Here is a 26999-nt window from a genome sequence, read left to right on the forward strand (position 1 = left end):
TGTGAATTCAGATGCTGATTTCTATGCCCAGAGATCTGGTTGCAGTTGCATATGGATAATATCATTATTGTTGAAGAATTTCCTGTCTCAATGTTGTGTAAAAATTGTTCTCTATCATTTCTGATTGGTAAATAAAGAGTTGAACAGCCAATAGCTGGGCAGGAGAGGTGAGGGGAATTGAGGTGGGACTTCCGATCCCAGTGAGGGGGTCCCAGGTGGGAGAGAGAGAAGAGGTTTCAGGAGAAGGTCAAAGAGAACATGGCCTTGAAGAGGAGCCCTAACGTCACCATGGGAGAATCACTATAAGGACACAGATGGAGCAGGAGCAGCCAAGGCAAAACTAAATGGCAGACAATGGGGCATATGGCTAGAAAATAGTCCAGGTTAGAATAGTCAGGTTAGAAAACAGTCAAGTTAGAAGAGATAAGAGTCTGCCCAGATATAGTGCTTTTCGTGTCATTATTTGGAGTAGAAAGAGCAACACTTTTTTTTTACACTTGAGTGTTGCCCAAACAACCAATCTCCTAACTTTATTCAATCTGCTCCCTTATCTGACTTTTTTTCTGCCCTACTTCACATATTCCATGGTAAAGACATTATTTCCCTAGAAGAGTATTAAATGCCAATTCCTTTTTGTAGTTTAAATGATACTTTACTATTTCTCTCCTCTCTTCCTCCTCCTTTCTCTCTTTCTCTCCCCTTTCCCTTAGAACCTTCAAATCATTTTATTAATATCCCTGTTACTATACTTATGCATTTTTCCTCCCACTACTTCTAGTTATGTTCTCATCTTCCTTCATGTTCCTATATGTTTTTACCTTTCAAACTCCAATCCACTCTTCTGCTATCACTGATTTTCCTTTAGGGAAATGTCACTCCCTAAACGTGCACAGTTTAAGGAGACTATCAACCAAGGGTGCCATCCTTCTCTGACCAAAGTGTACACAAATGGCTTAAGCTAGGTAGGCCAGATGCTCAGCTCTCAGATTTTAATTATGAGCAAACTAAATTTATTTGGTACCCAGTCAACTTAGGAAAAGTGTGTTGGCAATGGCAATTTGGGAACTCCTTTATACGTTCCCAGAACTGCCCCCTCCCTGTCCTCACTCTTCTTATCTTTCAGTTCTGTGACTAATCCCATACCCTTACTGATTGCTGTTGTACTGGAATAAGGTGATCCGACTTGCCTGCTACTACAGAAACCAATGAACAAAGACAGACAATGAATCTTGAGACTGCACTTTATTCAAAGATCCACTATTCTGGAAAATCAGTAAACTACTGCCACTAAATCTTCCTTCTCTGGCCCATTTCCAGCTAGCATATATGACAGAGAATCAGAATCAACAGGAAATTACTTCAAAGGTTAGTCTTTTCCTCTGCTCAGATGGTCAGTCTTGACACTGACATTTATGATATTAATACTTTTCTGTTATGTTCCTCTCTCAGTATAGTGGATAATTCACATATACTCAAGGCTGCTGAATCTTGCATTTCTCATAAGTTCCCACCTGTGTTACATCTAGGTTAAAAGTTAACTAAGAACAAACAAACTGTAAGTAGTGTGATGTTCTGGGCTACTTAATGCATATTCAGATTTCTTTCTACATGATGAAATACAAATATGCCTCTCTAATATAGAATAAAGAAGTGTCCCTCAGTACTCCCATCAATGATAATTATTATCAAGAAACTCTAAGAAGGGGAGGGGCATGTCCCACCGTCCTGTCTCCCCCCTCCCACCCCTACCCCTTCAAGCCTCCCCGGCCTGGAGATCCTGAGGGCTTCAGCTATGTCCAAGGTAAAGAGCTGGGAAGAAGCTGGGGCCCAAGAGCTCTGCCGCCGAGCGATGGCGGGAAGACCCTGGAGGCACGGGGCAGAGAGGGCTGGGAGGACCCCTCACCCCAACCCCCGCACCAGGCTCAGCCTGCTGTAGCTGGCGACCAGCCTGGGCCTGGCCTGGCTTGTATTTCAACAATCAGAAAAGTTTTTGAAGATGGAAAACCAATATCGGTTACTGCAAATAGAGAGCAGTGAGTTTCAAGGACTACAGAGTAAAATCAGTTTAATTTCAAATAAGCTTGAGTCTACTGAAAGTATCTTGCAGGAAGCTACATCATCCATGTCTTTGATGACCCAGTTTGAACAGGAAGTATCTGGCCTCCAAAGATCTACATGTGACGTAGAGAATAGTGAAGAGACGTTCACACAAAAGACGCAAAACCTTAATGAGAAATTCCGGAACCTTACAGTCTTCTGGGCGAGGACACTGGCAGAAATGAGTGATATTACAGCCATTTTAAAATCAGAAGCAAAGCATATACATTCTCAAGTTACCATAGAAATTAATTCAGCTGAGGACGAAATAAAATTGCTCTCTGAAAGACTAAAAGGTTTAGAAGACTGCACACCACGAAACATCAGAACAGTGAGCAGGCAAGAGAAAGAACATCTAAGAGTAGAGGCACAGCATGGCTCTGCTGCAAGAGCAGCTTAGAAGCTAGAGGAAGAGCAGCACACACTCCTAGCCAGGGATGAAGATCTCACTAATGAACTTTCCAACTACGAACCCAAAGTTGAAGAGTGCAAGGCACACTTGCCAGCTATAGAAAAGGCAATCCACTCTCTTCTCAGGGTCCCTCAGGATCTGATGGGGACAGAAAATGGAAGACCTGACTAGGCAAATTTTTAACATGGAAGACGATATGCTGAGGGCAGTGTCTGAAATCATGGGGATGCAGAAGGCCCTCGAGGGAATTCAGTATGACAACAGCATGTTAAAGATGCAGAGTAAACTGGTGGCTCTAAAAGGAAAAGTTCACAATTTCATAGCCTATTCGAGTGCAAGAGAAAAGGGAACTCTGGGAAAATATAGCCTAGAAAACAAGGGAACTGATGGGTATTGAATTTACTCACGTCCTATGGGCAGAATTATTAAAAGGAAACCAGTCAGGTCTACATGTTTTTATTGTCTAGCCGTGCCTCACTTCACTCAAGAATAAGTGGAGTATGCATATAACTTTTTAAGCTCTAAAGCCTCATGGGAAGTTCTTAGGAATTTTATGTAAAATAAAAGGTAAAATGCCTGCAGGAGAACCTGGGGCTCTTCCATGAGGTAATGCCATGTTCTCAAAACTATGATGCCTGAGAAGTATTTTCCTTTCTGCAAAGGTTCTAAACTGTGTTACAGGTACTTAGAAGAAGTTTAAAATATGAGTAAATATGTTCTTGTTTGTCCTCATCAATGGCCTTTCCTATTAACTGGTTATGCTCTGAAGTATGAGCTTACAGAGTAGCTTTGTTACTTGGACTTTTATTGCTCAAGTTTGAACTGTGTGACACTAGAGTTTACTAAATACAAATAATAGATGCCTAAAATAAAAAATATGCCAATAAACCTGTTTTAAAGAAAAAAAAAACAGAAAATGTGGTAATTATGACATTTATGTCCTTTTATTTTTTTAAAAATATATAACTGGAACTAGGTGTGGTGGCGCATGCCTTTAACACCAGCACTCCAGAGGCCAAGACAACCATACCTCTAAGTTCAAGGTCACCCTGATCTGCACAGTGAGACTGTGTCTCAAAAAAGAAGAAAAAGAAAGAAGAAAGAAATAGGGCTAGAAGATAGCTCAGTCAGTGAAGTGCATGTGCTTGCTGTGAAAGCATGAGGTCCTGAGTCTGATACCCACAATGACTTAAAAAGCCGGCTCTAGCACCACCAGCACTGGAAAACAGAGACAGAATGCAAATTGCATGAGAAAACCATTAAATATGTGTGTCTATGTATTCCGTTACTAAGAAATTTGCCCGGGAGCACTGTTTGTTCTTGCAGAGGACTTGAGTTTGATTCCCAGCACCTACATGATAGTTCACAACCATCTGTAACTCAGCTTCCAGGGTATCTGACACATTCTTCTGACTTCTGCAGGCACTAGGCATGACATGTATGTGGTGCACTGACATATAAACAGGCAAAACACTCATGTGCATAAAATAAAGGTTTTTAATTTCCTATTTATCAAAACTGTCACTGGAGAGAGCTAAGCCCATTACTAATCTTCCTTTGTTTCTGTTTGCTTTGCTTTGGAACTTTCTGTTTCATTTGAGACAGGGTCTCAGTGTATAGCCCAGGTTAGTCTTAACTCACCATCTTCCTGCTTCTGCATTTCAGTAACAGGCATTACAGTCATATGTAATGGCACAGAGTTTCATTTTGTGATGTTTTACAGAAAGTTACAAATATTCTAATGCACACTTTTGTATCTCTGTGATAATAAAATTTATATCAATTAGCTTAAAAAACAGAAACAGTAAAAACAAAACAAAACAGTAATGCCTGCCTCCATGTACCACCTCTATAACATTTTAAAACTACACAAATGCAAGACCCATAAGAGCATGGGAAAATGCAATCGTATTAACCTTTGCAAGCACATCTACGTCACTTCATATAACATACATACAGAGAGAGAGAGAGAGAGAGAGAGAGAGAGAGAGAGAAGCAAGAGAACAAATACTAACTTTAAAAAGTAAAATGTCGTAAAATAATATGTAACCATCATTATCTCCTAAGGTGATGGCATCATATCTCTGCTAGAGATGTCATCTGAAGATTATTCAGAACATATCGCTGGAAGAAAGACACAGCCTGAAGCTTGGACTCCTCCTATGCAGGTAAAGGAGATGAGGGCTCAGAACTGATAAAAGTCTCTACATCTCTGTAGCCATGGCCTTGGGCCTTGTTTTGTTTTCTTGTTTTTTTTTTATGTGTATATGTAAATGGCTAGATGTTTGTCTATGCACCGCGTGGCTTCCCTAGAATTGGAGTTAGAGTTGTGAGTTGTCATGTAGGTGCTCAGAATTGAGAAGCAAGGCTATAGATTCACAACTAGAAATTTGAGGAGCCTTGGAAGAAAGACATCCCCCAAAAATGGTAAGTGGAAAATACAGATTCATCAAAATTAGAGATATTATGTTTCTCACTAGGTAAAACAATATGGCAAGAAAAGGTAGAGGGGGAAAAGAAAGAGATAAAAACAGGAAAAGAAGTCAAATTATCTTGATTTGTAGATAAAATAATATTATATATAAGAGATCCCAAATATTCTACCAGAAAATTTCTAGACAATCAACAATTTCAGTAAAGTGCCAGGAAACAAAGTCAACTTATACAAATCAGTAGCTTTCTATACACCAACAACAACACACTAAGAGATCATAAATACAATACCATCAAAGACAATAAACCTCCACAATATAAACTTCAAATACAAAAAGAAAAGAGATTGAGAAAGACACTAAAAGTGGAAAGGCATAGTGTGTTCATGGATTGGTAAAATTAATATTGTGAGTATGGCATCCTACCAAAAGCAATTTACAGATTCAGTGCAATATCAAGCTAAATACCCAAAAATACAGTCACAGAAACAGAAAAATTCCAAAATTCACATGGAACAAAAAATAACCCCAGATAGCCAAAGCAAGCCTGAGAAAAAAACAATAATACTGGTGGTATTATTAATCAAGACTTCAAGACACATCATAGAGATATAATATTAATAATGTTCTTTTTAAATCCAGTATGATGCTGAAATAAACACAGACATGTAGATCAATGGAACAAGACCCAAACATGAGCACTTATGAATACATTCATCTAATATTTAATAAGAAGCAAAATGCTAAAGGAAAATAGCATTGTCAGCAAATGGTGTTAGAAGACTGAATATCCACATGTATACAGTGCATTTAGACTGATATCTATCATGCGTTGCAAAAACTAGACTCAGGGAGATCAAAGACCTCAATGTGAAATCTGAAACACTGAAACTGCTAGAAGAGAGCATGGGCAGTACCTTGCAATACTTTTTTTTGAAATAATTTTCTGAAAATTTCATGAGGGCTGTATTTATCTGAGAATTAAGGCCAACAATTGACAAGTGGAATCCCATAAAACTGAAAAGCTTCTGTACAGATAAGGAAACAGTAAGTTCGGTGAAGAAGAAACCCACAGAACAGGACATAATCTTTGCTAGTTATTCATCTGAAAAGGAATAAATATCCAGGCTATGTAAAGAACTCAAAACAACAGTCAAAGGAAACAAGATCGAACTATCAAGTGAGCTAGGAATCTAAACAGAGAATTTTCAAAAGAAGAAACAAAAATGACTAAAAATTAGCTCAAATGTGTTCTGTATCCTTGCTATTATAAAAATGTACATTGAAAAATCTTTGATATTTTATCTCACTCTAATAACAATGGCTAAGATCAACAGAACAACCAACAAATGTTGAAGAGGTTGTGGGGAAAAGGGAACTCTCATTCATAGTTGCTGGGAATAAAAATTGCTGCAGCCAATGTGAAAATCAGTATGGAGATTTCTCAAAAATCATAAAATAATCCAGTATATGACCCAGATAGATATACCATTCCTTGGCATATTCCCAAAAGAATGAACATACTACTCCACAAGATATATGCTCAACCATGTTCATTGCCCACTATTCACACTAGCTAAGAAATAAAAACTACCCAAATATCATTCAACAAATGAACAGATAATGAAAATATAGTAGTATACACAATGATATTCCATTCAACTGTAAAAAAAATGAGATTATGAATGTTTAGGTGAATGAGTAAAACTAGAAAATACTATATTAAATGAGGTAACTCAGATTGCAAAAGACAAATGTCACATGTTCTCTCTGATCCCCAGTTTTTTTCGCAGTGCATCTGCACTTCTTCAGGTGTGAGTATGAAACATCAAATAACCACAAAAATAAGAAAAATATAAAGGGACCATTGGGGTGGGTGAGGGGCCTAAGAGGGGAATAAAAAAATACAGTGATGTAAAGTAAAAATGGAAAAAATGAGGAGAGGATTTCAACTGGGGGCAGGCAAAGAGAGGACAATACAGAAGAAATAGGGATAAGTGACCAACAACATCAAGGTTGTTTGAAAAAGGCTCAAGGAACCTTTTATATTTACCTAAAATCATAAGCAGTTCGTATAAGTGTAAGAACATGCCTAAATGAAATCATGCCACTAGAGCTGGCAATGTATCCCACAAGAACCAGAGACCAACGTAAACTCCCGTACCAGGCACAGGAAATATCCTTAGAACTGTTCATCATGGTAGTCTTTCTAAAACAATGTAGACTTCCTAAAACATTGTAGACTATAGCTATTGCCCTCAGTTGCCTGCCAGAGTGAAAGTATGCTCCTAATTTTGAAGATACCACACACTTAGGACAAAGAATTCAGTTGATACAAACTGGATATAATCTGAGGCAGAAAATACTATGCAAGCTGCCAAGGGAGGAAAGCGGTTAATAGTACCACCTGCCTATGATACATGTGAACCACAGCAATGACTAACATGACAACATATCCATAAAGGTACAGAGAGCAACACTTACATGTTGATGATTCAAGAGGATGAAAGCCATAGCTGGTACTAGAAGGACTTTTCCTGTGGAGATGTTATACACATGTCTATTCACCTCAGAGAGGGAGCCTAAGACAGACCAAAGTACAGATACCACCAAAATCCAACTTGGTAAACCAATAAGTTTTATGGGGTTTACTTATAGGAGTATGGGTAGGAGGTGACTTATAGGAGCATAAATGACTCAAAGACAGCCTAAAGCCTAAAGCCTACCCCAGCAAGAGTGACAGACAGCTCACAAAAATGGTGAAGCTGTAGCACACTGCAAAGCCTGCAGGCCATTCAACAGGTTGAAAATGTCTTTTTTAAGTGACTTAGTGTTTCAGTTAGTCTAAACTTCTTCCAAATAGCTCAGCTACTTTCTGCTTTTTCCAGGAAGCTGGTCTGATCTGAGTTTTCTTTGCATCCTCATTTGTCTGAGAGTCACTCTCCAGAGCTTTATTGCTACTCTTGGAGGGAAGGCCCTTGTTAATCTGGTCAGTTTTAGGGTCTTCCTGAAGCTATTTTGAGTTTTTGACCTTCTTGTTTAAGGAGCTTCCCTGCAGAACAGAATGTTTCAGTCTTAGAGGAAACTAATACACAATAGGAGGGCTTGTAAATTTACAGATTGTAGAGAAACTACCATCACTTTGCTAGACTACACTATTACATTCTAAATCGCATTCTTATACTCCCATATAAGTGTACCTATCACCCATCATCAAAGAAGCTTTTCTTTAGAACAAATCTCACAGAAAACAGTAACAGGCTATAGAAAGCCCAGTCCCAGCGGATATATCCGTACCACAGCTCCTGATCTATGTCACAGGTAACATCATAGAAGAGGTAGAAGAAAGATTTCAGAAGCCAGTACCAGAAAGTCTGCTTTGATGTAGTCTCTTGTTATAATGGCTGCAAGAGGAGAAATCTCATAAGGTCACACCCCTGGAAAATTACCTACAGCCGACTAATAACTGCTGAGAGAAGAGAATTTGTCTTTCTTAATGATGAGCTCAATAGTTGGCTGTCCAAGACAAAGTAGTTAGCCCTACCACATACACACAGACAAGAAAAGACGACCCAGGAAGTTGTATTTGCATATGTGCACATATACATACATATGTGACACTATTTGGGAAAGAAGTGCTATCAATTTGAGAGTTGGAAGTCATGGGAGGAGTTACAAAAAGGAAAGCTGGGAGGGGCTGGAGGAAGAGGGAAGGAGGAAAGTGTTATATTTTAATTAAAAAGTATAACTAAAATAAAATGTAAGACAAAAAAATCTTATGCATCAAAGGTACTACTGAAAAAGTGGAAAAAAAAAAGTGAGAACCAGCAACAGTACAGGACCAAATATTTGCCATCATATCTGATAGAAGACTGGCTTGTGGATTATATCAAGGAGTTTGATAGTACAAAAGCAAATAGCACACTAATCTTTCGTATTTAGTTTAGTTTATCTCTGGGAGGGAAAAATGTTTCAAGGTATAAAACAGGAGAAATGTGTTTAGATAGAACGATTGACCTGATATTCCCAAGTCATAAAAAAGGGCATGGCAGAAAAGAGGGCGGTAGCAACTTTCTCTTCCAGTCACTGTTCTGAAACTTTTCCTGCTTATGAAAATCACTCGGCAATCAACTATGATTAAGTTTCAAAGTTGTAACTTTTTCAGCCTCCCTGTGGAACACATCAGGTCCACTGATTTTATGCCCCAAGCCCTTAAGTTTTACATTTTCTTCCACCCAAGTTAGAAGTGCCATTGAGTGAACATATTATCCAGCAAGGCTACTGTAATTAGTGACACAGGCAGTGGACTTTGAGCGAGAAGCAATCTGCAAAGTTATCCAACTACACAAAAGGAAAAAAAATAAAAACCAATATGAATAGGAGGCTAAGTATTTACATACTAATACTGGTGATGCCCAGCCCTTGCCGTGGACTGCAGTTCTAATGGCCAGAAAAAACCTGTGAGGCTCTTGTGCCCAACGACCGGGTAACTTCCTGGAATTCTGGGAGCTATAGTTCTTGGAAATAGCAAAATATGATAGTATATAAGCTTGTCCTTATACACCCCTGCATCATGTAGCTCATGGATATTCTATCTGGGAAATTAAAGGGAATTATCCTGACCAAAGCCCATCTTTTGGCCAGTTTTTAATATTTAGTAAAGCTGGCTTTAAATTTGGCCCAAAATGGTGGAATTTGTTTTTCTCTGGTGATGCTCAGGATTAAAAAAAGTCATTCCAATAAATGAGTTTCAGGAGTTAATGGCTAACGTTTTTTGTTTGTGTTGGGAACATAGCCCTGGGACCCTTCCTAAGGGCCTGACCTGCCAGATAAGCGCCGGGCGCCAGCAGGCCATAGCTTCTTACAACCCATTGTTCCCAAAACTGTTTGCTTTGGGACACATCCGTGACCACCGATGTGACCACCGATGTTATCTTCGGGCCTTGTAACTCTTTAACCCACCTTCTTAGCCTTGGGAACTTCCCACCAAGGGCCTTGGTATTTTTCCACTACTACTCCCCTTTCTCGCCCCTCTCCCCCGCCCTACCAAAACCACGTTTTAAAAGAAACACCAAAGTTCAATAAAGGAGACACTTGACCGGCAACCGTCTGCTTGTGTCCTTTCTCTCTCTCCCCCATCTTTTTCAGGATTGACCCCCTTCGCCCCCACGAATAACTGAGTCCCGCGGGGCGGGACATGTTTGTTTGTTTGTTTGTTTTTAATGAAAGGTATAAAACTGAGTTCACATGCCTTCATGATGCTTCTTTTATAAGAATACTACAATACTTCTTGAATTAGGGTTTCCAATGCTCTGATGAAACACCAGAACCAAAGCAAATTGAACTGGAAAGTTTGCTTGATTTACATATCCTGAATCATAGTTCATTGAGGGAAGCCAGTGCAAGAACTCAAACTGGGTATGAACCTGCAGGCAGGAGCTGATGCAGAGGCCCTGGAGGAATACTGTCTCTTGGCTTGCTCTTACTGGTTCGCACATCCTTCTTTCTTATACAACCACCCACAAAAGGCTGTGCCATCCACATCAATCACTAATTAGGAAAATGCCTTTTCATAAGATTCCCTGCACTCTGCCCAAAGTTTGGCCAGGAGTCTCAGCATCTGCTTTGATACACTGCTAGGTAGAGTCTTTCTGAGGCCCTCGGTGGTAGGCTCCTGTCTTGCTTCTTGTTTTCTTCTACTTCCAATGTGTATCCCATTTGTCTTTCTATGTGAGGATTGATTCTTACCTCGGGGTCCTCCTTCTTGCTTAACTTCTTTAGGTATACAGATTTTAGTATGTTTATCCTATCTTATAGGTCTAGTACTCACTTATTAGTGAGTATATACCCTGTGTGTGTCTTTCTGCTTCTGGGGTACCTCACTCAGGATGATCTTTTCTAGTGCATGCAAATTTCATGATTTCCTAGTTTTCAATTGCTGAGTAGTATTCCACTGTGTAAATGTACTACAATTTCTGTATCCATTCCTCCATTGAGGGATATTTGGATTTTTTCTAGGTTCTGGCTATTACGAATAAAGCTGCTACGCACATGGTTGAACAAATGTCGTCGTTATAGTGTACTTGGGCAGCTTTTGGATATATGCCTAGGAGTGGTATAGCTGGATCTTGAAGAAGCGCTATTCCTAATTGTCTGAGAAAATGCCAGATTGAAAGAAGAGGGAGTTAGTAAGACCTGGAGAGGACAGGAGCTCCACAAGAACCAAATATATCTGGGCACAGAGGCTTGTCTGAGACTGATTCTCCAACTAAGGTCCGTGCATGGATATAACCTAGAACCCCTGCTAAGATGTAACCCATGGCAGTTCAGTATCCAAGTGGTTTTCCTAGTAAGGGAAACATGGACTATCTCTGACATAAACTCAGTGGCTATCTCTTTGACACCCCCCCCCCGCCCCTGGGAGGAACAGCCTAGTTAGGCCACAGAGGAGGATATTGCAGCCAGTCCTGGTGAGACCTGATAAGCTAGGGTCAGATGGAAGGAGAGGAGGACTTCCCCTATCAGTGGACTTAGAGGGAGGAGATGAGGGAGGGAGGGTGGGATTGGGAGGAAATGAGGGAGGGGGCTACAGTTGGAATACAAAGTAAATAAACTGTAATTAATATAAAAAATAAAAAATTAATAAAAAAAAGAAAATGCCTTACAGACTTGCCTACAGGCAAATCTTACACAGGCTTTTTTTTTTCTTTTCTTTTTGTTTCTTTCTTATTTCTTCTTCTTTTTTTTTATGCAGAGTCCCTCTTCCCAAATAATTCTTTTTTTTTTAAAGATTTATTTATTTATACAGTATTCTGTACTGCATGTGTGCCTGCAGGGCAGAAGAGTGCACCAGATCTCACTATAGATGGTTGTCAGCCACCATGTGGTTGCTGGGAATTGAACTCAGGACCTTTGGAAGAACAGCCAGTGTTCTTAAGCTCTGAGCCATCTCTCCAGCCCTTCCAAAATAATTCTAACTTGTGTCAAGCTGACATTAAATTGGCCACAATACTGTTTAACCTTGAAAAGATTATAAAGTTGAAATTGAACATTTCTATTTATATTACATTTACATTATTACGGGTTACAACAGAACCCATAATAAGTAACTGTACTTATCTGAAATATGTAATATTGGCAAATCTCCTCACAGTTGTAAAACGAGGCACAGGTGCCTAGAGTGAGGCGGAAGGACTCAGAGGGTATGTGAAGGCCACAGAATTTTTTGGGGGGGAGGGACGTGATGACCATGTTTTAACATGATCTGTGCAATAAATCTTATGAACATACTGAAAATCCCTCAACTGAACATTAAAAACATTCATACATTTTGATCATATTCATGCCCTCCCCCAAATCCTCCCAGATTTTCTCTGTCCCGCCCCCCGGGACTCAGTTATTCGTGGGGGCGAAGGGGGTCAATCCTGAAAAAGATGGGGGAGAGAGAGAAAGGACACAAGCAGACGGTTGCCGGTCAAGTGTCCCCTTTATTGAACTTTGGTGTTTCTTTTAAAACGTGGTTTTGGCAGGGCGGGGGAGAGGGGTGAGAAAGGGAAGTAGTAGTGGAAAAATACCAAGACCCTTGGTGGGAAGTTCCCAAGGCTAAGAAGGTGGGTTAAAGAGTTATAAGGCCCGAAGATAACATCGGTGGTCATGGATGTGTCCCAAAGCAAACAGATTCGGGAACAATGGGTCGTAAGAAGCTATGGCATGCTGGCGCCCAGTGCTTATCTGGCAGGTCAGGCCCTTAGGGAGGGTCCCAGGGCTTTGTTCCCAACATCTGTGTGTGTGTGTGTGTGTGTGTGTGTGTGTTTCATTTTGTTTTGTTTTGTTTTGTTTTTCAAGGCAGGGTTTCTCTGTGTAGTTCTGGATGTCCTGAACCTTACTCTGTCGACCAGGATGGCCTGGAATACAGAGAGATTCGCTTGCCTCTGTCTCACTGAGCTAAGTAAAGGGGTGTGTCACCATCTCCAGGGAACTTAAAATCTTATCACCTTTTCTTCATAGATCACTGAGCCTTGAAGGGAGGAGTTTCATAAAGACTGTTATTTTGGGATAACTGCTTTAAGTCTCTCATTCTCTACATGTTTATCAGTTGTAGTGTCTCTGTAAATTACCATCTACTGAAAGAAGCTTCTCTGATGAGCAATGCAGTGATCTATGAGTTTAGCACTATGTTACTGAGAGTCATCTTGTTACTGTGATCACTTAGCAGAATAATAATATCAGTTTTCACCCTAGGACTCACGACCTATCCAGTCTCAGGTTCTTTGCTATTAACATTGCCAGATATGGGTTCTATTCTCTTGGAGAAGGTCATAAATCTAACACAAAGAGTGGTTGGCTACTAACATAGCATATTGCACTAGTAAGTATATCTTGCAGGTCACTGTTGCATCTCAAAAGCTTTTTAGAATCCTTCGTGTATATGTCCAATAGTCATATAATTGGATCTACTGATAGATTCTTTTCTGCCCTTTGAGGAACCTTCACTTTGATTTCTACAGAGGCTATTGCAGTGTGTACTTTCGGCAGTGATAAATAAGTGTTTCCCTTTCCTCAAACCCTCACTAGGAACAACTGTCATTGATTTCATTTATATTGGTCATTCTAATTGGAGTGAGATGAAATCTCAAAATTGTTTTAGTTTTCACTTGCCTGGTGGCTAAGATTGTTGAACAGTTTTACTTGTTTTTTTTTTAACTATTTGTATTTCCTTTGATAAACCTTTGATAGATCTTTGTTAACATCTATACTCATTTTGAATTTTTTTTTTTTTGCCTTAATGGTCAGTTTATAGTTTTTGTATATTTTAGGTGATAGTGCTCTGTCAGATGTGTAATTGGCCAGATTTTTTTCCATTCTGTAGACTGACACTTTATTGAATGATGATGATCTTTCATGCACAGAAAATTTTTAGCTTCATAAGATCCCATTTATTAATTATTAGTTTTAATTAAGGCCCTGTTTAAAAAGTCTTTTTCTGTGCCAGTGAGTTCAATCCTATCTCCCTCTTTCGTTTTTATCAGACTCATGTATATAGTCTTATGGAGTTCTTCATCCATTTGCAGTTGAGTTTGTTCAGTGATAGATACATATCTATTAACAGTCTTCTTGATAAGCATTATTTGTTAAAGACGCTGTGTTTTCATCACTATGTATTTTTGGCTTCTTTGGCAGAAATCAGATGCCTGCAAGAGTGTGAAATTATGTCTGATTCTCCAATTAGATTACACCAATCAAAATGTCTGCTTTTATAATACTATGCTGGTTTTGTTATTATAATTCTGTAGTACTACTTGAGATCTGTGATAATGATACCTTAAGCATTTTTAAAATATTTTTCCTTTTACTTTTTGAGATTATAATATAATTCCATCATTTTTCCCTATCCCCTCCAAATCTTCTCAAACACCCCTCCTTGTTTTCTTCAAATTCATGACCTCTTTTTTTATTGTTGCAATATGCATATATGTAATGTACATGTATAGGTATATGCACATTTATTTCCAAACATAACCTGCTCAGTCTGAACAGTGCCACTAACATGCACATTATCTGGACTGATCATTTTAATTGTATAACCAATTTGTGTGTTCTTTCTTCAGGAAGACTATGTTTCCCATACTTAGTATTCCTTGGTTGCCTACAGTTCTTTGTGCAAAGTTGAGGCCTCATGGGCTTTCCCCTGTCCATTTTGGAATGTCTATTGTTGTTGTCCTTGTTTCATCACTCTACATATCTAGAGGTCCTGATTCAGCTTATGTTTAAGCAGTCATGTTGGTGAGGTTTTATGGGTATAGCTTTGAAAATTACTAGGAAACAACCTCACAGCAATTTCCATGATCTTCTAGTTCTTACAATCTTTCTACTCCTTCTTTAGCAGCATTCCCTGATCCAGCAGTTGTTTTATTATTATTATTATTATTATTATTATTATTATTATTATTATTATTGTTATCATTCAGGATTATTTTAGCTATCCTGAATTTTTTGTTTCCATATGAATTGTAAGGTTTATGTAAAGAATTGTGTTGGAATTTTGGTGGGGATTTCATTGAACCTGTAGACTGCTTTTGGTAAGATGTTTGTTTATATGATATTAGTTGTACTAATCCACAATCATGGAAGGTAATTATGTCCTTTAATGTGTTCCTTATGTGTGGATCAGGAACCGGAGGAAGGGGGAGTGGCAATGGAGCCCACACAAAATCCCAGGAGTCAGGCTCTGGAGATTCAAGGTTTAGACCTACCTTTACCACGCAGTTGTATAAACTGCCTTTGTACAACTCAAAAGCCAACAATGCCATCCCGTGCTAGCCTCAAGCACCAATAACAGCTAACCAGGTTGGTGTAACTATAAGGAAATTGGGAGGTGGGGTGCAGACAAGGGCATTTCAGGAAACGTCTGTAAAGAAGAGGGAAGCAGTCACTGCCCTAGCCTTGGAGTCCCTAGTAGATCAACGCTGTGTGCAGTGGATCAGGATTTTTCAAGGAGTCATAGGAGCCACTGATGTCTCATTCGCCATTCCCTATGTGCCTCCATAAGGCTTGTCTCGACGCCCCCCATACCTTTAAAGTCTTAACATTTTTATTTTACAAACATTTCATTTGCTTGGTTACAGCTATTCTAAGACATTTCTAAGGCTATCATGAAAGGTATTATTTCCTTGATTTCTTAGAATGTTTGTCTTCTGTTTATGAAAAGGCTACTAATTTTTGTGGGATAATTCTGTATTCTGCTACTTTGATGAGTGTGTTTATCAGCTATTGAAGTTTCCTGGTGACATCTTTGAGATTGTAATGCCCAGAAATAAGGACACTTTGGCGACTGGCCATAGTGGCCCATGCCTTTAATCCCAGCACTTGGGAGAGGTGGAGGCAGAGGCAGGCAAATCTCTGTGGGTTAGAGGCCCCCTTGGTCTACAAAGTGAGTTCCAGGACAACCAGAACTACATACTGAGAAATCCTGTCTCGAAAAACCTAAAAAAAAAAAAAAAGAAGGAAGAAAGAAAGAAAACAACAAGAAAGGATATCTCAGCTTCTTTCTTCCTATTTGTATCCCACTTTTCTCCTACAAATGTCTTATTACTCTCGCTAAGACTTTGAGCATTATATTGAATGGGCACAGAAAGAGTGGAAGGCATTCACACCTTATTTCTGATTTTAGTGGAAATTCTTGGAGTTTCTTTTCATCTTAGGGGATGTTATCTGAGGGCTTTCTGTAATTTGTCTTTATGTTGAAATATTTCTTCATGGCCCTAGTTTCTCCAGGACTTTATCATAAAGGGAGGAAGTATTTTTGTCAAAGGTCTTTTCAGCATTTAGTGAGATGATCATGTAGTTTTGTCTTTTAGTTTGTTTATGTGGTGGATTCTGTTTACTAATTAACATATATTGAATGATCCCTGAATCATTGGGATGAAGCCAACTTGATCATAGTGGATAATCTTTTGTTGTGTTCTTGAATTCCATTCAGAAGTATTTTATTGAGAAATTTTGCATCTACATTCTTAAGCTCTATAATTTTATAATTGAGTCATTATGTTGTTTTTGTATTGGATTATAGTGGCCTTATAAAAATTATTTGATAATGGTCCTTCAGTTTCTATTTTGCAGAATAAGTTGTGAAGCATTGGTGTTAGTTCTTTGAAGTTCTAGTTGAATTCTAAGCCAAATTTACCTGGCCCTGGGCTTCATTTAGCTTGGAAGTTTTAAATTACTGGCTATATTTGTGGTCTTTTTAAAATGTTTATCTCATCTTTATTCAATTTTCCTTAGTTGAAAAATCAAGAAGTTCATGCATTCCTTTTTGATTTTTTTAATTAAATTTTTATTTTGATAATAGTTACAGTTTATTAACATTTTATCCCAGCTGTAGCCAGGTCCCTCATTCCCTCCTAACCCCACCCTCCCTCTCTCATCTCCTCCCGCCCCTTTCTAAGTCCACTGATAGGGAAGGTCCTTCTCCCCTTCCATCTGACCCTAGCTTAGCAGATTTCTTCAGGACTGGCTGCAATGTCCTCCTCTGTGGCCTAGAAAGGCTGCTCCTCCCTCAGGGATGGCATGGGGGGGAGGTCAAAGAACCAGCCATTGAGTTCAGGTTTTCCAGTTTGGTAGAATAAAGATTATTTTGAAGTATGTTTTTATGATTCTCTGAATTTCCTCAGTGTTTGTTGGAATGTCCTTTTCCCTTTTATTCTTTTTTAATTTATATTTTCTTGCAATGTATACTGTCTTTTTTCTTTTTTTTAATTTTAAATTTTATTTGTTTACAATTTATCCACTTTACATTCCAATTGTAGTCTTCTTCCTCATCTCCTTCTGGTCCCACATTCTCTCCCTCTTTCCCCCCACCACATCCCCTTTTCCTAGCTTACTGAAAGGGAAAGACCTCCTTCCCTGCTATCTGACCCTAGCTTATCAAGTCTCATCAGGACTGCCTAAATCCACTTCCTCTATCCTGGCAAGGCTGCACTGCCAGGGGGAAGTGATCAAACAGCAGGCAACTTAGTTCATGACAGAGGCAGGCCCTGATCCCCTTACTCTTGGAAGAGTGAGAAGACTGAGCTGCACATGGGCTATTTCTGAGCAGGGGGTCTATGTCCTCTCCATGCATGGTCATTGATTTGTCTACCAGTCTCTGAAGCCCCCCTTGGTCCCAGATTTTTTTCTATGTTGGTCTCCTTGTGGAGCTCCTGTGCCCTCCAAGTCCTTCTCTTATCCACTTCTGGGTCTTGAGTTTGATTCCACTGACCCATCAGTCTGTTTCTATCCCAGTACCATGCAGTTTTTATTACTGTTACTCTATAGAACAGCTTGAGATCAGGGATGAATATACCTTCAGAAGATCATTTATCATACAGGATTAATTTAGTTACTCTGTGTTTTTTGTTTTTCTATATGAAGTTGAGAAATGTTCTTTCAAGATCTGTAAAGAATTGTGTTGGTATTTTGATGGGAATTGCATTGAATCTGTAGATTGCTTTTGGCAGGATGGCCATTTTTACTGTGTTAATCCTACTGAGCCATGAGCATGGAAGATCTTTCCATCTTCTGATATCTTCTTCAATTTCTTTCATCAGAGACTTGAAGATTTTTTTTTAATACAAGTCTTTCACTTGCTTGGTTAGAGTCACAACAAAGTATTTTATGTTATTAGTGGCTATTGTGAAAGGTGTTGTTTCCCTAATTTCTTTCTCAGCCCTTTTGTCTTTCATATGCAGGAGAGCTACTAATTTTTTTTATTTTATTTTTTTTTTAGTTAATTTTGTATCCAGCCACTTTGCTAAAGGTGTTTATCAGCTAAAGGAGTGCTCTGGTAGAATATTTGGGGTCACTCATGTATAAAATCATAGCATATGAGAATAGTAATACTTTGACTTCTTCCTTTCTAATTTATATCCCCTTGATCTCCTTTAGTTGTCTTATTGCTCTAGCTAAGACTTCAAGTACTATGTTGAAGAGATACAGAGAAAGTGGGCAGCCTTGCCTTGTCCCTGATTTCAGTGGGATTGATTTAAGTTTCTCTCCACTTAATTTGATGTTGTCTACAGGCTTGCTGTATGTTACCTTTACTATGTTTAGGTAAGTGCATTGTATCCCTGATCTCTCCAAGACTTTAAACATTAATGGGTGTTAGATTTTATCAAATGCTTTTTGGCAACTAAGTAGAGGATCATATGGGTTTTTTTTTTTCTCCTTCAGTTTGTTAATATGGTGGATTACACTGATGGATTTTCATATATTGAACCACCCCTGCATGCCTCTGATGAAGCCTTCTTGATCCTTGTAGATGATATCTTTGATGTGTTCTTGGATTTGGTTTGTGAGTATTTTGTTGAGTAGTTTTGCATCAAAAATGTTCATAAGGGAAATTGGTCTGAAATTCTCTTTCTTTGTTGGGTTTTTGTGAGGTTTAGGGATCAAGGTGATTGTGCTCTGATAGAGTGAGCTTGGTAATGTTCCTTTTATTTTGCTGAAGAGCATTGGTATTAGCTCTTCTTTGGAGGTTTGGTGAATTCTGCACTGAAAGCGTCTGTCTGGACTGGGTTATGTGTTTGTTTGTTTGTTTGTTTGTTTGTTTGTTTTTGGATGGGAGAATTTTGATTACTGCTTCTATTTTTTTAGGGGATATAGGACTGTTTAATTTATTTACCTGATCTCGATTCAGCTTTGGTAAGTGTGATCTGTCAAGGAAATTGTCTGTTTCATTTAGATTTTCAAATTTTGTGGCATATAATCTTTTGAAGTAAGACCTAATGATTGTTTGGATTTCCTCATTGTCTGATTCTTTATTTCTGATTTTCTTGATTTGGATAAGGAATCTCTGCCTTTTAGTTAGTTTGGCTAAGGCTTATCTATCTTGTTGATTTTCTCAAAGAACCAGTTCTTGGTTTCCTTGGTTCTTTTCTTTGTTTCTAGTTTATTTATTTCAGCCATGAGTTTGATTATTTCCAGCAGAATACTCCTCTTGGTTGTGTCTGTTTCTTCTTCTTTTTTTTCCTAAAGCTTTCAGATATGCCATTAAATTGGTTGTATGAGATGTATCCAATTTCTTTATGAAGGCACTTATGAACTTTCCTCTTAGCACTGCTTTCATTGTATCCCATAAGTTTGTGTATGTTGTGTCTTTGTTTTCACTGAATTGTAGGAAGTCTTTAATTTCTTTCTTTATTTCTTCCCTGACCCAGGTATCATTGAGTAGAGAGTTATTCAGTTTTTGTTCACATGTAAGCTTCTTGCTATTTCTGTTGTTGTTGAGGTCCAGCTTTAGTCCATAGTGGTCTGATAGGATACAAGGGATTATTTCAGTTTTCTTATATCTGTTGAGCCTTGTTTTGTGACAGACTATATTCTCTATTTTGGAGAGGGTTCCGTGAGTTGCTGAGAAGGTATATTCTTTTGTGTTTGGGTGAAAAGTTCTATAGACGTTTGTTAGGTCCATTTGCTTTTCATGACATCTGTTAATGTCATTGTTTCTCTGTTTAGTTTTTGTTTCATTGGCCTGTCCTTTGGTGAAAGTGTGGTGTTGAAGTCTTCCAATATTAATCTGTGGGGATATATTTGTGGTTTAAACTTTATTAATGTTTCTTTTATTTGGGACATAGATGTAGAATTCTTATATTAATGGTTGTGAGCCTAGCCTTTAACGGCTGAACCATATCTCCAGCCCAATGTAGAATTCTTGATGGAATTTTAATTTGATGAGTATGAAGTGTCCTTCCTTATCTCTTTTGATTAATTTTGGTTGAAAGTATATCTCATTAGATACTAGAATGGATATTTCTGCTTGTTTCTTGGGTCTGTTTGCTTGGAAAACCTTCTTCCAGCCCATTATTCTCAGGTAACATCTGTCTTTGTGGCTAAGGTGTGTTTCTTGTATGCAGCAGAATGCTGGGTCCTGTTTCTGCATCCATTCTGTTAGTCTGTGTCTTTTTATTGGAGAGTTGAGTCCATTGATGTTGAGATTGATTAATGTCAAGTGACTTAGTTTCTTTTATTTTGATGTTGTTTCTGGTAGTGTGTTTGTATGCTTGTCTACTCTTAGTTTTGCTGCAGTGAAGTCATTTATTTTCTGTGTTTTCCTGGGTATAGTTAGCCTTTTTTCGTTGTATTTTCCTTCTAGTATCTTCTGGTATCTTCTAGTATATTCTAGTATCTAGTATCTGTAGGGCTGGATTTGTGGGTAGAGTACTGTTTAAATTTATTTATTTTTTTTTTTTTGTCATGGAATAACCTGTTTGCTCCATCTATGATGACTGAGAATTTTTTGCTGGGTATAGTAGTCTAGGCTGACATCTGTGTTCTTTTAGGGTTTGCATAACAACCATCCAGACCCTTCTGAGTTTCATAGTCTCTGTTGAGAAGTCAGGTGTGATTCTGATGGGTTTGCCATTATATGTTACTTGGCCTTTTTTCCTTGCAGCTTTTAGTGTTTTTCTTTGTTCTATATATTTAGTGTTTGTTTATTGTATGGCCAGAGGATTCTCTTTTTTGGTTTAATCTATTTGGTGTTGTGTAGGCCTCTTGTATACTTATAGGCTTTTCTTTCTTTAAATTGGGGAAATTTTCTTGTATGATTTTGTTGAAAATATTGTCTTGGTCTTGGAGACTAGAATCTTCTTTTTCTTCTATTCCTATTATTCTTATGTTTGGTCTTTTCATGTTGTCCTTAAATTCTTGGATGGTTTGTGTCAGGAATTTTTATATTTAACATTTTCTTTGTCAACTTCTTTTATTGTATCTTCTACACCTGAGATTCTTTCTTCCAACTCTTATATTCTGTTAGAGATGCTTACCTCTGTAGTTCCTGTTTTCTTTTCAGTTTGTGTTTTCCTTAATGTTTCTGTTTCCATCTTCAGATCTTGTACTTTTTTGTTGTTTTTCTTCATATGTTTGTATTTTCCTGCCTTTCATTCAATTCCTTTACCTGTTTGTTTAAACTTTCTTCTATTTCTTTCATTTCTTTCAGTGATTTAAATACTTCCTCTCTAAAGGCCACAATCTATTTGACTGTATCTTTTTGTTTTTCTTTTCAGATTTTATTTGCTTCTTCTGTTATTATCTTCATAAACATAGATTTAAAGTCATTTTCTTGAGTTTCACTTTTGTTAAGATATCCAGGGCTGCTTGCCCTTGGATAACTGAGATCAAGAGATGCCATATTGTTTTTCTCCTTGCAGCTGTTAGTGTTTTTCTTTGGTCTGTATATTTAGTGTTTGATTGTTTGGCTTTCATGGATTGCGTTTTTATACTGGCCTTTACCCATCTGGCTATCTCAGGTGTTGTCTGGTAGTTTCTGGTGCCTATTGGAGTCCTGGGGGTCAGGAATAGTGCAGGAAACCCCCTGGACAGGAAGCTGGATGTTCCCACAGGAGCCCTCCTCAGATTGGTGGGTATGGTCTCCAACTGTCTACAGGCAACTGCTGCAATTCTCAAGTGTATGATTCTATGGGCTAACTGAGCTCCTTGGGAGCCCAGGGGCTCTCCCCTCACCAGCAGAAGTCCCAGAGACAGCTACCCTGCCACTGGCTTTCTTGCTCTGAAGCTAATGAGCTGCTCAGACACTGCTGGATATAGCCCTCTTGAAGAACCAGGAAGCCCAGAGTTTTGCTTGATCTCCTTCTGGAGACAGGTTGAGCTTTAAAGCAGCATCTGGTGCTGTTCCGAGGTTCCCAGGTGTCCATAGGTCTGAGGTTGAAGTTTTGTGCCCCAGTACCCAGAAGGCAGTCAGTGTCTGGTGAGTACAGCACATAAGCATGTGGCTGGAGGTTGCAGTCCCCAAGTCTGTGGGAACCTAGGAACTTTTCTGGGGATTAGCTGGGTTCCCTAAGGTTGGACCTGATTGTTTCCCTCACTGTGGGCTTTCCTCATGATTGTGAGACATTCCAGTCGCTAGTGTTTTGGGGCCCGCAGTTCATACTGGTAAGGTGAGCACAATGAGCAGGTGTGTGGCTATGTGCTGGATTCAGAGTGCCTGTAGGAACCCAGGAATTTTTCAGGGGGTTAGATGGGTGAATTGAGGTCAGACCCATTGTTTCTGTGACTGTGGAGTTTCCTTTCTATTGAGAGACCCAGTCTCCGTTGCTTTGGGGTCCACAGTTCAGATTAGGAAGGTGAGCACAGTATGCAGGTATGTGGCTAGACACTGGATGCTGATCACATGCAGGAACCTGGGAACTTTTCTGGGGGTTACTGGGTAACCTGAGGTCAGACCCAATTGTTTCCCTTACTGTGGAGTTTACTATCACCTGGGGAACATAGTCACTGGTGTTTTGGGACCCACAATTTGTTCTGTTGGTCGCTATGCAGTCACTGCTGTCTGTGCTGTCCTGCTGATCAGACACAGTGTGAGATCAGCACCACCATCTTGGATCCTCTCCTCTAATGTTCTTTTAATATCTAATTTTACTAATATGGATCCTCTCTCTTCTGGCTAATTTGGCTGAAGGTTTGTCAAGCTTGTTCATTTTTTTTAAAGGAAAAGTTTTTAATTTCATTAATTTCTTTGTGTATTGCTTTTTTTGTTTGTTTATTTCTATCTTATTAATTTGAACCCTTAGTTTGGTTATCTCTTCCTGTCTACACTTTCTGGGTATTGTTTTTTCTTTCTTTTTTTTTTTTTTTCTAAAGCTTCCATGTATAAGTTCTTTCTGGATGTTTCTATGCAGGCACTCTGCATAGAAAGTCAAAATGGCCTGGATGGATAGTGTATAAGCTCTGAAAGACCAGATGCCAGCCCAGACTACTATACACAGTAAAACTATCAACCATAATCAAATGATAAAGAAAATATTTCATGATAAAAATAAATTTTAGCAATTTTTGTTCACCAATCCAATTCTACACAAGACATTAGTTATAGACCCAAGAAGACACAAAGAATAATCCCAGAACAGTTAACCAAAATAGGTCTAAAAAGTAAAACAGAAACACAACAAAATAACAACAATTAATAAACTTTCTTTAATAATAACTGTCAATGTTTTAAATTTTCCTAGTAAAAAGACCCACAATAACATATTGGATTCAGAATTCATCTTTCTGCTGCCTCTAAGAAACACATCTTTTCATCAAGAAAAGTGATCAGAGAAAAAAAGTGACTACCTTAGTGATCAGAGAAACATGTATTCAAACAAATAGAACCAAGAAGCATGCATCTATAGCTATTTTAATATCTGGCAAAGATACTTCAAACAAAAACTAATCAGAAGAGATAAGGGAAGATGCTACATACTCATAAAGGAAAAAGTCACCAAGAGGATATTGTATAAAATTCTAAATATTTTTGCATCAAACACAAGGACATCTAATTTCATAATATAAACACTACTGTATTCACACTCACATACTGACCATCACACAGCAATACTGAGTGGCTTCAATACCCTCTCTGACCAATAAGCAGCTCACCTTGATTAAAACTAAACAAAAACTTTGGAGTTAAATACATCATAAATGAAACTGATTTAATAGACCTCTATAGAATGTTCCACATAAACATTAAAGAATGTAATTTCTCAGCAGCTCATAAAACTTTGTCCAACTAACACATTATTAAAACATGAAGAAAGTCTTAATGAACATAGGAAAATTGAAATAACATCCTGAATCCTATCTGATACCATATATTAAATCTTACTTTCACAACATAACTTAGCACAGGAGTCCCACTTTTTTGCCTGCCCATATGGTAAATAGGTTCTAAACTATAACAAATCAGTCTTTCTTGCCCATATGATAATTAAGTGCTGTCTTATGACCAATCTTTCCTTCCCAAATGTACCCCAAGAAGCCTTATATACCTTATTCTTGAAACAATAAAATGAGCTTTTTCTCTGGAAGTTTTCTCTGTCCTTATGGGCTGTGGTCCCTCCCCAGGGGAAAGGAGGACCACAGTCTAGCAAAATAGATAGATAGATAGATAGATAGATAGATAGATAGATAGATAGATAGATAGATAAAATAAAAATTAAAAAAAGGATGTCTGGTCCTTACTGCTAAGTTTACATTTTACTGCAAAGTCTATGTGCTAGAAAGAATCCTCCCACATTTGCATGCTAGCTAATGTTACTTAGAAGGGGCTTTGGAAATTCAATGGGATTGGGTGAGAATATGTGGGTAAAGTCACAGAACAATAATGGTGGCATTATAAGGCAAGGACTAGAACATTTGTTCTGCTTCACTGTGTGCATCATTACTGATGCAGCATGAATTCCCCTCCCCAACTATTAATAAATTGCCCAGTCAAGGCTAATTTTTTATAGGGAAGGAAAACAAGCCAAGACCCCTGCTATGTAAAGGATACCATTGATGAAGGTTTTCAGAAAGATAATCATGGTTAGCAACCAGGGAGTAGATCTAAATGGAGGGAACAAAGGGAGCACATTGCTCTATGCCTTATTCTCTTATCTTACATGTCCTCAGAACTCCATCTATCTTTTAGAGTAGCAGGAGGCTCAGACAGGAGTTATGGGCTCTCTCTGCTCAGGACTACTCACAACCCAGAAGTTTTTGAGCTATTTGTCTTAAAATTTTGAGGGCAGTAACACAATAGAGAGGCTTGAAGTTTTCAAAAATTGTATAAAGACATTTCTTTGCACACTCCATGCCTAATAAAGATTTTAGCAATCAACCAATATTGAATGAATAAACGGTAGTAAACATCAGTTCTCAGTATCTTGTTGTTGTTTTCTTTTGTTTATGAAGAGGGATCCTCTGAAGCTGTCTCCATCTTTTTATAGAATTTACAGACTCTCCTTACCTGTTTGCAGCACATTTTAGTTGTCTAATCAGAACATGATGCCAGAAGTTAGCAAGCATCACCAGTGGTCCACTTAAGTCACTTATTTGACTTAAGTGGTCCAAGCATCACTTAAGTCTCAAAAGACATAAAGATGGTGCACTCTGTCCTCCCCTGAAGCCTGGTTTCCAAGAAGTATCCTTTGTAACTTTCCTCCTACACTGAGAGTTAATTCAGCCTCTGTGTCCTTTTCTCCAGAGGACAGAAACCCAACCCTGATTTCAAACCTAGGTGTGACCAATATTATCAAAAGTAAGCTAATTAATCAGAATACAACATGGCAATGCTGGCAAGTAATTTCCTGAAGAAAACCAAAGCATTCATACCATGATATGCTTATGCCTCCAGGGTGGGATCAGTGTGGGTGAATTCCTGTGCTGCCAGTTAACCTTGAAATCAGGACACTCACTAATCTGATGAAGGACCCTGTTAAGAGACTCTGTCTGTAAAGCAAGATATGCACTCTTTTTGCTTTACTGGCACATACTGCTTGCCTTTAAAAACTAACTGTAAGTAACTAAAGGTTAATTATAGCCTTGACTTTACTTAGTCCTTTAAATGAAATGGATTTAAACACTAAATACGAAATGTGCCATTAGGGCTGAAGAGATGGCTCAACTATTTGTTTTTTTAAGATTTATTATGGCTATTACAAATAAAGCTGCTACAAACATGGTTGAGCAAATGTCCTTATTGTGTACTTGGTATAGCTGGGTCTTGAGGAAGCACTAATCCTAATTGTCTGAGAAAGTACCAGATTGACTTCCAAAGTGGTTGTATCTGTTTACAATCCCACCAGCAGATGTCCATCAATGGAAGAATGGATAGAAATTGTGGTATTTTTACACAATGGAATACTACTCAGCAATCAAAAATGAGGAAATCATGAAATTTGCAGGCAAATGGTGGGATCTAGAAAAGATCATTCTGAGTGAGGTATCCCTATTCCAGAAGGAGAAAGACACACATGGTATATACACATGGTATATACTCACTTATATAGACCAATAAGATATGATAAACATACTGAAATCTATACACCTAAAGAAGATAAACAAGAAAGAGGACCCGGGGTAAGATGATCAATCCTCACTTATAAAGACAAATAGGATGTGCATTGGACGTAGAAGAAAACAAGTAACAGGACAGGAGCCTACCGCAGAGGGCCCCTAAAAGACTCTACTTAGCAGTATATCAAAGCAGATACTAAGACTCATAACCAAACCTTTGGAAGAGTGCAGTGAATCATATGAAAGAAGGGGAAGTTTGTATGACCTGGTGAGGGTAGGAGTTCCACAAGGACAAAATATATCTGGGCACAGGGGTCTTTTCTGAGACTGACACTCCACCAAGGACCATGTATGGATATAACCTGGAACCTCTGCTCGGATGAAGCCTGTGGTAGCTCAGTAACCAATTGGTTTTCCCTACTAAGGGAACAGGGACTATTTCTGACAGGAACTCAATGGCAGGTTCATTGCCCTCCCCAGCCCCCAAGGGAGGAGCAGCCCTGCTAGGCCACAGAGGAGGACTTTACAGCCAGGCCTGAAGATACCTGATAAAACAGGGTCATATGAAAGGGAGGAGGTCCTCCCCTATCAGTGGACTTGGAAAGGGGAAGGGAGGAGATGAGGGAAGGAAGGAGGGATGGGGAGGGAATGAGGGAGCAGGATACAGCTGGGATACAGAGTTAATAAAAAGTTAATAATAATAATAATAATAATAATAATAATAATAATAATAATAATAATAA

General features: G+C 38.5%; 1 pseudogene; it reads left to right on the plus strand.

The window, feature by feature from the left end:
- The first annotated feature begins 1849 nt into the window (after positions 1 to 1849).
- LOC129682451 (inhibitor of nuclear factor kappa-B kinase-interacting protein-like) lies at positions 1850 to 2906 on the plus strand (annotated as a pseudogene).
- Positions 2907 to 26999: the final 24093 nt, after the last annotated feature.

Source organism: Psammomys obesus, unplaced genomic scaffold, assembly GCF_907164565.1.
Source record: "Psammomys obesus unplaced genomic scaffold, mPsaObe1.curated_primary_1811, whole genome shotgun sequence".
Lineage (NCBI taxonomy): Eukaryota > Metazoa > Chordata > Mammalia > Rodentia > Muridae > Psammomys > Psammomys obesus.